Source organism: Rosa rugosa, chromosome 7, assembly GCF_958449725.1.
Source record: "Rosa rugosa chromosome 7, drRosRugo1.1, whole genome shotgun sequence".
NCBI classification, from domain to species: domain Eukaryota; kingdom Viridiplantae; phylum Streptophyta; class Magnoliopsida; order Rosales; family Rosaceae; genus Rosa; species Rosa rugosa.
The window spans coordinates 27,588,084-27,597,924 of record NC_084826.1 but is presented as its reverse complement, the minus strand read 5'-3'; the positions used below and the strand labels follow the sequence as shown (position 1 = coordinate 27,597,924).

The 9,841-nt window shown below is 35.3% G+C and overlaps 1 long non-coding RNA gene across 1 annotated transcript; it reads left to right on the top strand.

The window, feature by feature from the left end:
- Positions 1–1,936: 1,936 nt before the first annotated feature.
- On the top strand, positions 1,937–9,841 carry LOC133720314 (uncharacterized). Its single transcript, XR_009851804.1, has 3 exons — positions 1,937–2,006; positions 9,389–9,501; positions 9,595–9,841. It is a non-coding gene; the product is annotated as an uncharacterized LOC133720314 (long non-coding RNA).

The following is a 9,841-nucleotide window of genomic DNA, read 5'->3' as shown; positions in this document are numbered from 1 at the left end:
TTGAATGTGAATGTGTGTTTTAGAATGAGAAGAGAAGGTGTTTATATAGGGAAGAAAAAGAAGAGTGAAATGATGAGTGGAAGAAAAATAATGAAAGTGGAATATGAAAGTGATTTGTAAAATATGGAAAAGATAGAGAAATGATGAAATTAAAGCAAGGCATGAAGGTGCAACAACATGGAAGTGATGATGATCTATTAAAGAGATTGTCTTGAAAAATATATCCAAGGAAAAGAAGAAAAGCATCTAGCTTTCTTCATGTGGGTAGGAAACATGAACATGTGAATATTGAGCTGGTTTTAGGTCAGTTTCTGCCCCTTTATTCCTTCAATTATTTCTCCAACAAGCATTCCGAATTTCACTATGACCTCTTCATAAAAAATGTTCCATTATGAGTGTAGATCACCCTGGAAAAATTTCAGAATTTTTGGTATAGTGGTTGGGCCGAAAACGCTGCTGGACCTCTTACAGGTCCAGTTTTCCAGTTTTGCTTCTGTAGAAAATTGGGCTGATTGTTTGAAGGCCTTCCACTCAAAAAAAGCTCTTGCACTCTTCATAAGAAATGATCCTTGGGCTGTCTAGAATGGATCTGGAAAGTTTCAGCACATTTCGATTTCATTTGGTTAGTCTGCCACCCCTCCTTCCTTTTCTAGCTCGGTTTTTCCTAGCCGAAGTAGGAAAATATGCTAAAGTTGACTTGTCATACTTCCATAGTAGGCTTTATTTAGCCTCTAAATATATATTTCGAGCTTGTCGACAATATATAGCTTGAGCCACTGACATTGGCTCAATTTCTCCAAGACACGCCTTGTCAGGCCAAAATGTTCATTTTGGGTCCAAACACCTAGAATGCAGCACATTCATTGGAATGGGTAAATAATATCTCGATGTCATGTCCACATATGTAAGTCCTAGAATGTTTCGGTGGCTTGCCTGGGCATAATATGTTTTTGTTAGTGGAATTAGAGAACTTGTGTTGGTCAATAATACAGTTTTTGTATGATCAAATTTAGTTGATATTCTATGAGACATACTCCCACCTGGTGGCTTGTCATAACATCATATCACTGAGCATCAACAGTTTAATGTTATTCACATGTTCATTCTGCCTACAGGATGATGGTCTGCATGATTTAAGTAAAATTGCTGCTTTTGATTTTGATGGATGTCTTGCAAATACTAATGTTAGAAGGTATGACCGGCCAATATGATGTTTATGCACTTCAGTTTTCTTTTGCAGTTATTCTTCTTCTCATTCTGTGGTGGAATAAACTCATCTCTGAATATTATGTTTAGTATAATGTAATGAAATGTGTATATGTACTTAAATTTTTGAAAGTAGATAATCAAAAGTTCCTAAAGTTCCATTTGTATTTTCCTAAAGTTCCATTCGTGTACTCTTTTATATCTTTATATTTTCTTACATAGTCTATAAATCAAAAGTTGGGTAATCAATATGGCTAACAAGAGCATTTCACAGGAAGATGGAGGGAAGAAGATAGAGCTGAAGCCTGGTTTTCTAATGGAGTATGATGAGAGCGTATACCTATGTCCTTTTTTATTTCTTCCAACTGCTTTTAATGGTTGTTTTCTATTATATTGTTGATACTGAATTACTGATAAAATATGAGTAGAAATTTCTCTTTTGCATTCCTTTAGGATTGATTCTTGCGTGGGGCAGCCACACCGCCACGTGGTGCGGCAGGCCAATCATTCCCCTAGCAGGGGGGTATTTTGGATATTTCACATTTAAAAACCAGGGACAATTTCGGAAAAAAGATAAAAATTTCTGAGATTTGATTGGGCAGCCGCACCGTACACGTGGTGCGGCTACCCGCACCTAAGAATTGGCCTTCCTTTAGAGCCATGGACGTAAAAATATATATATTTTTTTCTTGGTCTCTTGGTCTCAACTTCTAATATTGATGACTTTGTCTATTCATTTTCTTATAAGTTGGAGCTGTAGTGGTCGGATTTGATCTATATGTCAACTACTTCAAAATTCAGTAAGTTCTTTCATTCCTAAAATGTCAGTACAACTGTGTTGAATATATTGCACTTTGTCGTTTTGGTTACAAGTTACTGCAATTTTCTTTGGTAGCAGAATGAAAAGAATCATGCTCGATCCAGTACCACACTATGCCAAAAAGGCCTTCAGACGACACACTTCAGAAGACATAAGTTTTGTTTTATGTCGTCTGAGTTTTTTAGACGACATAAGTTTTGTTTCTGTTGTCTGAATATACACTAAAACCATACTGGTTTAATTTGGAAAAATGGTGAGCATTCAGACAACACATTTGTGTAGTTGTAGAAGGTGGTGATTTCCTATCCCAAATTTGGAGGGATATCCAAAAGTTGATTGAATCTTTTCCCTCTCAAATAGCCACGCCCTAGTTGATTATTAGAAAATGTTGTGACATTCAGACAACATTTAAATGTTGTCTAAATGTGGAGGTTGTTTTAAAAAATTTTGAGTTATTTTGACTTGTGCTTTTTGACCTCTATCCCTCGCAAATTAAGTGATTTTCTCTCCTTCTCACTCTCTCAACCCGACCTAGAACCCGCAACTTGTGCTTTTTGACCTCTATCCCTCGGACTCATCAGCTCTCTAAGATCTCGATTCTCACTCTCTCGATTATTCTTCTTAGCCTTTCTTTCTTCTTCTTGGTCTCTATTTCATCTATTATGGAGCTCTCCAGCAACCAGTAGAGCTCTCTAGAAATTCGGTTGGGATCTTCTAGGCCATGTCGAGTCACCGAAACCCTCAAGGCAACACCAATAGGCAAGCCGGAAGAAGCAAGGGTTTCGCCAAAACCCAAAAGGTCTTCGTCCCCAAAAATCAAGGCCAGAATCGTCCCAGAAGCCCTAAATCCCCAAATCCCACTCTGTCTGCCTCTCTTCGGCAATCGCTGTCCCAGCCGTCCAATGCCGAAGTTTCAAGTGCTGCTGCTTCTGCGCCGCCGGAGAGTAGTAGTAGGGTTCGGATGGGAGAGAGAGGTGAGTGGGTGTCGACCAAGGGAAATTTGGTGAATTACTTGCCCCAAGATGAGGTGATTGCCGCTAGCCTCGGCGCCGACGAAGGTGGATTGGACGCCGTGGAGTCTCAGAGAGTCGTCGATCTTCTCAATAGAGAGCTTTCTTGATTGCTCAAGCTAACCCCTAAGGAATTTTGGAAACAAGGTAATGGTGGATTTGTCTTATCATAATTTGATGAAAGAACTGTTAGCATTTCTGTTTTCTAAGTTTTGATTTTTGTTTATTGATCTCTGACCGCTGTTGTTCTGGGTTCACATTACTGTCAGTGGCTAGTGATACTTCCTTGCGTGAATTTCTGGAGAGCTTCCTACACTTTCGTAACAGGTGATGTGATTTTCCTCATCCCAGAGCCAAGGACATGGTGGCAGGGGTCATTGTAGGGGAATTAATCTTATTCCAATGAGTTGTTGATGGGTAGAATTTGACTGAGATTTTTATTTCCTTGGGTTGTATATATGGTTCTAAGAATGATGTGGACAGATTTGGTTTGTTTTCTCATGCTGCTGTAGAATATGTACTCCAAAGTGGATCTCATTCTTTGAGTCAGTCATGAACAAACTGAAATGTCTTGGGACTGTATTAGTTTCTTAAAAATATTTTAAGTTTGAATTAATGTACATATATAATTAAACATGCTTTTGATTACTGTCTTCATATGCAAGTTCAATGTTTTACAGTATGAGAAGGAAGATTTTTTTGGTTTAAAGTATGAGAATGTGAGAATTTTTCAGTAGTTGTCTATTTACTTATTATTTGCTGTGTTCACCTTGCAGCTGCAAACACAGACTCCAAACAATCACCAGATGCACTTTCTTCTTAACCCAAGTAATATTTGTTCTTTCAAGCTATAGTAGATTTTCTACTTAAGAGTTTTAAACATGTATCTGATCACCTGGTTTACTTGGGGTTGAGGTCAGTATCTTCTAAAGTTATTATTTTTTTCCCAAGTATTCTTTTGAACGTTTACCATTGTTGTCTTTTCAGAATAGGATTGTTGATCTAATATGCTTCACTTAGGACTACATGCATATAGCCTAAGCCTAGCTAATTAATACAGAGACTTAGAAAAGAATATGCGTATGATTCTAGAATAAGCCTTGGCTGGCTAGCTATTCTTTTGCATAGGTCCTGACCTATAAGGAACCGTAGTAAAAAAGGAATATGAGGTCTGCTGGCTCCATATCAGCAGAAGTATTGTGTAGGCTTTGTTTCTTCATTTTCGTTTTTGGGTTTAGTTGCCTTATTCCTGTGCCTAGCTTCTTAACTTTGCTTTGGATTTCCATTTTCATTTGTTTCTTTTATTGTGTTTAGTAACTTTTAAGGAGGTGAATCTCAGCTGGATAATCTCATTAGGCACCAGAAGGTTGTATCTTTCAGGCGAGTCCCTGTTATGTTACATCTCTTTTGTATCCATATGTATTTGTATTTATGTTTTCTGTGCTTATGGCTAGGGGATAAATCGAACAAGTGCTATCTTTGTTTATAGATTGACTGTTTGAAATATGACTCAGTGAACATGAGGGAGTTGGAAATTAGAAATCGGTATTGTAGACGTGTCAATGAGCATACTTCAATTGTTTCAATTCACTATAATGCCTTATTTGAATGATACATGAAATTTGCTTCTGTATAGACTATTTCTTATAAGAAATTTCAGTTTTATCATTTGGTGATTAACATTTTTAGCCTTTTGCTTATTTTCTATCCCTTGCAATTTGATTGATTTGCTCTATATTTGCACGAGGTTGTTTCAGTAATCTTAATCTTCAAAGAACCTGCAGTTTTATATCAATCACTTAATCTTCACGTATATAGTCCTTCCTTTTAGTTCTTTAGATTTTGATTCTTCTTAATGGTACAGGTGCGTAGACTGCATATAGCTGCATTAGGTGCTTTCAATTAATGAGACATGCACTAGAGTCTGTATTGGGATGGTATTGCTATGCTAATGAAAACTGGTTAGCTTGGATTTGAGATTAGCATTAGAAACTTCATTTGCTATTGGGTTTTTGGTTTCAGTCCCTGCTTCTGACATTGAAGTATTGGGATCATAAAGTGTTCATTTCAAAGGAGAAGAAAGCCTGAAAGGAGTTTGATTATGTAATTCAATAGCAGATATATGAGTCTTTGTTTTCTGTGTATGAATGTTGTCTTCTATCTCATTATTGAGTTTAAAATGCTAAGGTAGAACTAATGGAAACTAGAAAATTGCACATACATACCGGAAAAAGATTTATTGATCAAATTAAAGTTTACCAAAGTAAAGCAAAGTCCATGGATTCATTGTCTCCGTGACCCCTTGATTATGTTGTTAATTATATTAGCACTTAGTTTAATTGGTTAATATCAGAGCCACTGTGGCTTCTATTTAGGATTGGCCAAATGGACAATTGCAAAATAAGTTTGAGCATGAAATACAAACTTGGTTTGTTGAGAAGTTGGCTTGACGGCTGAGTCAATTTGATAATTTATGTTCAAGGTTTGAATATAGTCCGAGTGCTCATTGATAGATTTTTTATTTTTTATTTTTTCATATGTACGATACATCAGATTCTGACCTGAATCTGATTTGAGTTCATCTTTGTAGAAGTAGTCGTTTCTTTTTTTCTCAATTAGATATTAGTTATTTGTTTTATGATAATAGCTATTCATAATGGCCCTGTTCATAAACAACAAATTAGCAATTCTCTATATACTAAAGCTCAGTTGCCCGGATTCCTGTTCATCTTTGTGATTGAAATTGTTTCTGTTATAAGTTCTATGCTCGGCAAGAAACTTTGCATTCTAAGGTTTATTTGTTGGGTTATTCAGTTGAGTGCTAGACAATAGTGTTCTTGAGCTTATGCCAATAATTATTTTTTTATTTTTTTTTATTTTGTGAGAATGCTGATAATTGATTTGATGTGGTCTTTCAGCTATGAGATGGGATGTTAACATTTTGATCTTTTCTTGATATCAGAAAAGCTTTAGTTGGTGTAACTTTGATATAATTTAAGCCTAGCCTATGCAGGCTATAGCGTTTACCAATCCTAAGTAACCTTTATTTTAAAATTTCATTTCTATTTTAAGATTATGTGCACATTAAGAAAGGGGGAATTCTAAGAGAAGATATTGATTACTGTTATGCTTCATTGATATGATTGCCTTCTTAGCTGTGGTTTCTGCTTCAGTCTGGTTTTCCTCATTCTTTCAACTGAATTCATAGACCCTTTCTCTCATATTCATGATCTTCATAGCTATAGTTTGTGTTTGATACGAATTATATGATGCATTTCTATTCTTAAAAGCTGTATGCCTAATTTTTCTTTTGTCAATTGCATCATTCATTCTTCTTTGTATGAAATCCTTATTTGTACTTTTTATTGCATTGCAGGTCTGTTAGCAAAAAGAAATAGGTGAGATTTCTGAAGGTCTGTTAGCAAAAAGAAATGGAAAATTCTACAAAATGTTAATGTATGACATGCATACAATTGCCTTAAAAGTGGTAATTTGAGTCCTCAAAATAGTAATATTAGTCCTCAAAGTGGTAACATGAGTCCTTAAAGTGGTAAATTTTCTCAGTTACCACATGAGTCCTCAAAATAGTAATATTAGTCCTCAAAGTGGTAACATAAGTCATTAAAGTGGTAAATTTTCTTAGTTTACCATATGAGTCCTCAAAATAGTAATATTAGTCCTCAAAGTGGTAACATGAGTCCTTAAAGTGGTAAAAATAGTTGATGTATGAGAAATGTTAACATACCATAGCTTTACCCAAAAGAAATAGGTGAGATTTCATCTTTGTATGACTCAATTCCTACTCATGAAAAAAAAAAATTAAGCGTGATTTGTTACAAATCACCTATAGTATTTGATACCATTTGCATTGGTTCACATATCATTGTAGTGCTCTAATCCATCGAAACAAGGAAAAAACTTGCATGTCTTAATCCTCATTTATTCGATTGTTGGATTACTTTTTTTTCTTCCTTGCATGTCTTAATCAGGTCTTCCAGTTTTTTGTATCATGTTCTTTAGTTTCTCGCAGAGGATTGATGGTATTTTTTAATATGTTATTTTCTGATTGCTTATGTGCAGGTTGTGTTGGTTGAAGTTTTTAGGGTTGGGTTATTGTTGGATTGCTTGCTTTTCGTAAGGCAGGGTAGTGAAGGTAGTGCTTCTTCTTCTTCTTATGACTTTTCTCTAATTGGATTATATATACCACTCAGGTTTTATAGATTTGATTTTAAAAAGAGGGGATATAGTTATGAAGATTGTAGCCAAATTTTATTGCTGAATTTTTTTCCCAAATTTAGATTATGGTTATAGCTTTGATATCTTCTTTTGATTTGTGTACTTTTATTGCTATGTTCTTTGCATTACAGTATTAGCGAGATTTTATTGCTTTTGTGAAGTTATAACTGTAATCCAAAGAAGGTAGTGGCAAATTGCTTTTGTGAAGCATAGTATTTTGTATGAAAAGGAGGTATGGCGGCTCATCAATCCTCAAAGTTCTTCTTTCAGCTGATGTACAGAAAGATAGAGACGAATATCAACAAACAAATTGGTAAAACTTGGATTAGCTGTTGTCTTTGTTTTTTTTTTTCCTCCTATAACTTTTCTTTGATCACCAACATGCTGCAACCCAATAACCAGTAATTGATTTGATGGATTTAGTTTGAGATTGTTTGATGAGAAAAATCAAATGCTTCGAAGAATTCATTAAGTGCAACCGGAGAACAAAATGAATTTGATCTGATTAAGTGCTAGGAAATAGACAGTTCAATGAGCTGTGATAAGTTACATAATAGATAGCTGAACTGAACAAAGACAGCCACGATGCATAAATATTTCAATAGTTAATAGTCAAAAGCAATAGATTTGAAGGGGTGCCTTCCATAATTTCTGAGTTCATGAAACTAGTCTTCTGGGTTTCTGTTTCATTACACCTAATAAAACCTGTTTTTCCTTTTGGGATTTTGTTGAAACAGAAGAAAGGAAAAGAAGAAGAGGATGGAGACGGGAATAAGTTGATGCTCGATTTGAACAAAAATTGAGTAAACTGATCATCCCAGGTACTCTGTGCAATAGTCATAAGTCGGAACGATTAAAGAGAGCCAAATCTGAGAAATCATCACTTATGGAACTAGTTCCTATATTTAACTTGTGTCTAGTAGAAATTCTTCTTTCATTAAGAATGTGGACTTGTTTGCAGATTCAAATTAGTAGATATGGGTCATTTTGAACTGATGCTCATGATTAGGTTTGTGTACATGAGACAATGATGGATTAGTGGAAATTGCAATGAATGCTTTTGGATGTGGATTTTATGGTTTCATGAACGGGTAATTTTAATTTCCAGATGCATGCATACCAATTGTAACAGGAGACTAGTAATATGTGTTATTTCAAATTGCAAGTTACAACAAAGGCACACCAAAACGTGTGGTTGCAGCTGCACAAAAACAACACAAAAACCAATAAGAAGTCTATTGTCTTTTTGACAATGGGACAATAGAAAATTGTAGTCTGAAAGGCAAAACAACAACATAAGTTAGTTGAAAGTATTGGCTAAAGTGTATAACAACAACAAATAAGTGTGATTGGACGTGATTACAGACAATATAAAACATGTACTATTAGTAGTCCTTTTTATATTCAGACCACAAATATTTGTCGTCTAAATAATCTCAAACGACAGTAAATTGTCGTCGTAATGAGACTGACATAACAGAAAGAATATGATATCTATTGTCTAAACCATTTCCCAACATCACATATGTATAATTTCAAAATCTTTCACACAACACTTAAATGTCATACAAACCTATCCTAGAACGACACTTAATTGTCCTGTGATGCTCTTTACGACCACATATAATTATCGTTTAAAGTAAATTAGCACAACTTTTAATTGTTGTTGTATGAGAGAGTTCCCAAAATGCAAAACTCATCAGACGACAGAACACTTCTGTCGTCTTCTGCCCCCAAGAGACGACACCGTACTAGACGACACATTTTTGTTCATTCAGACGACAGAACTGTTCTGTCGTCTGAACGAACAAAAATGGCATAGTGCCATCTGTTATAGATTCTTTTTGTTTGGGAAGATCATTAGGACTGTGTTTTGCATATATTGAATTCGAGACAGCCAAATAGTTTAATTCAGTTTGCTTTCATTTTCTTCTCCAAATCATTTAACCATTCTAGTCTAAAATGTTGACTCAGAGTACTTGTACTATCTAGTCTTCATTCTCTTATTCTTTAAGTGCATGCTAGACTGGCTGGTGATAGATGAGATAACGAGCTTGGGTTTTTCTTCGCTTTTCAGTATACATCACTTGATCTAGTTTTTCCCATCTTACTGCAGATACAAAGATGCTAGGAAGACTTCGTTTAAGTCCTTAACTCCATTAGAGTGTATGATGCAAGCTACCCAAAAACTCGGGAAGATCAGAAATGCTCAAGCTTCAATGAAATTTTGTACAAGGACTTTGACCTTTAGTACGTATTTGATCATGATGCTCTCAATACCCTGACAGTTTATTAATTGCATCCAGTTTTCTTTCCTTGCAGTGATTTTGCTTACAACTATCTTAGTGGTACAGTACCAAAGGAATGGGCTTCAAGCTTGCAGTGATTTTGCTTACAACTATCTTGGGAGATGGAGCAAATTGTATTCTTTTTTATTATCATGTAAAGCTCATGAAACTTGAAAGCCTGTTAAGCTAATGAAATAGATATAGGCACTTGGGCAAGGTTAATTCTTGTGTAAATGTTGGGATGAATACTGCTGATGGAATGAAATGGTTTTTGGAATCAA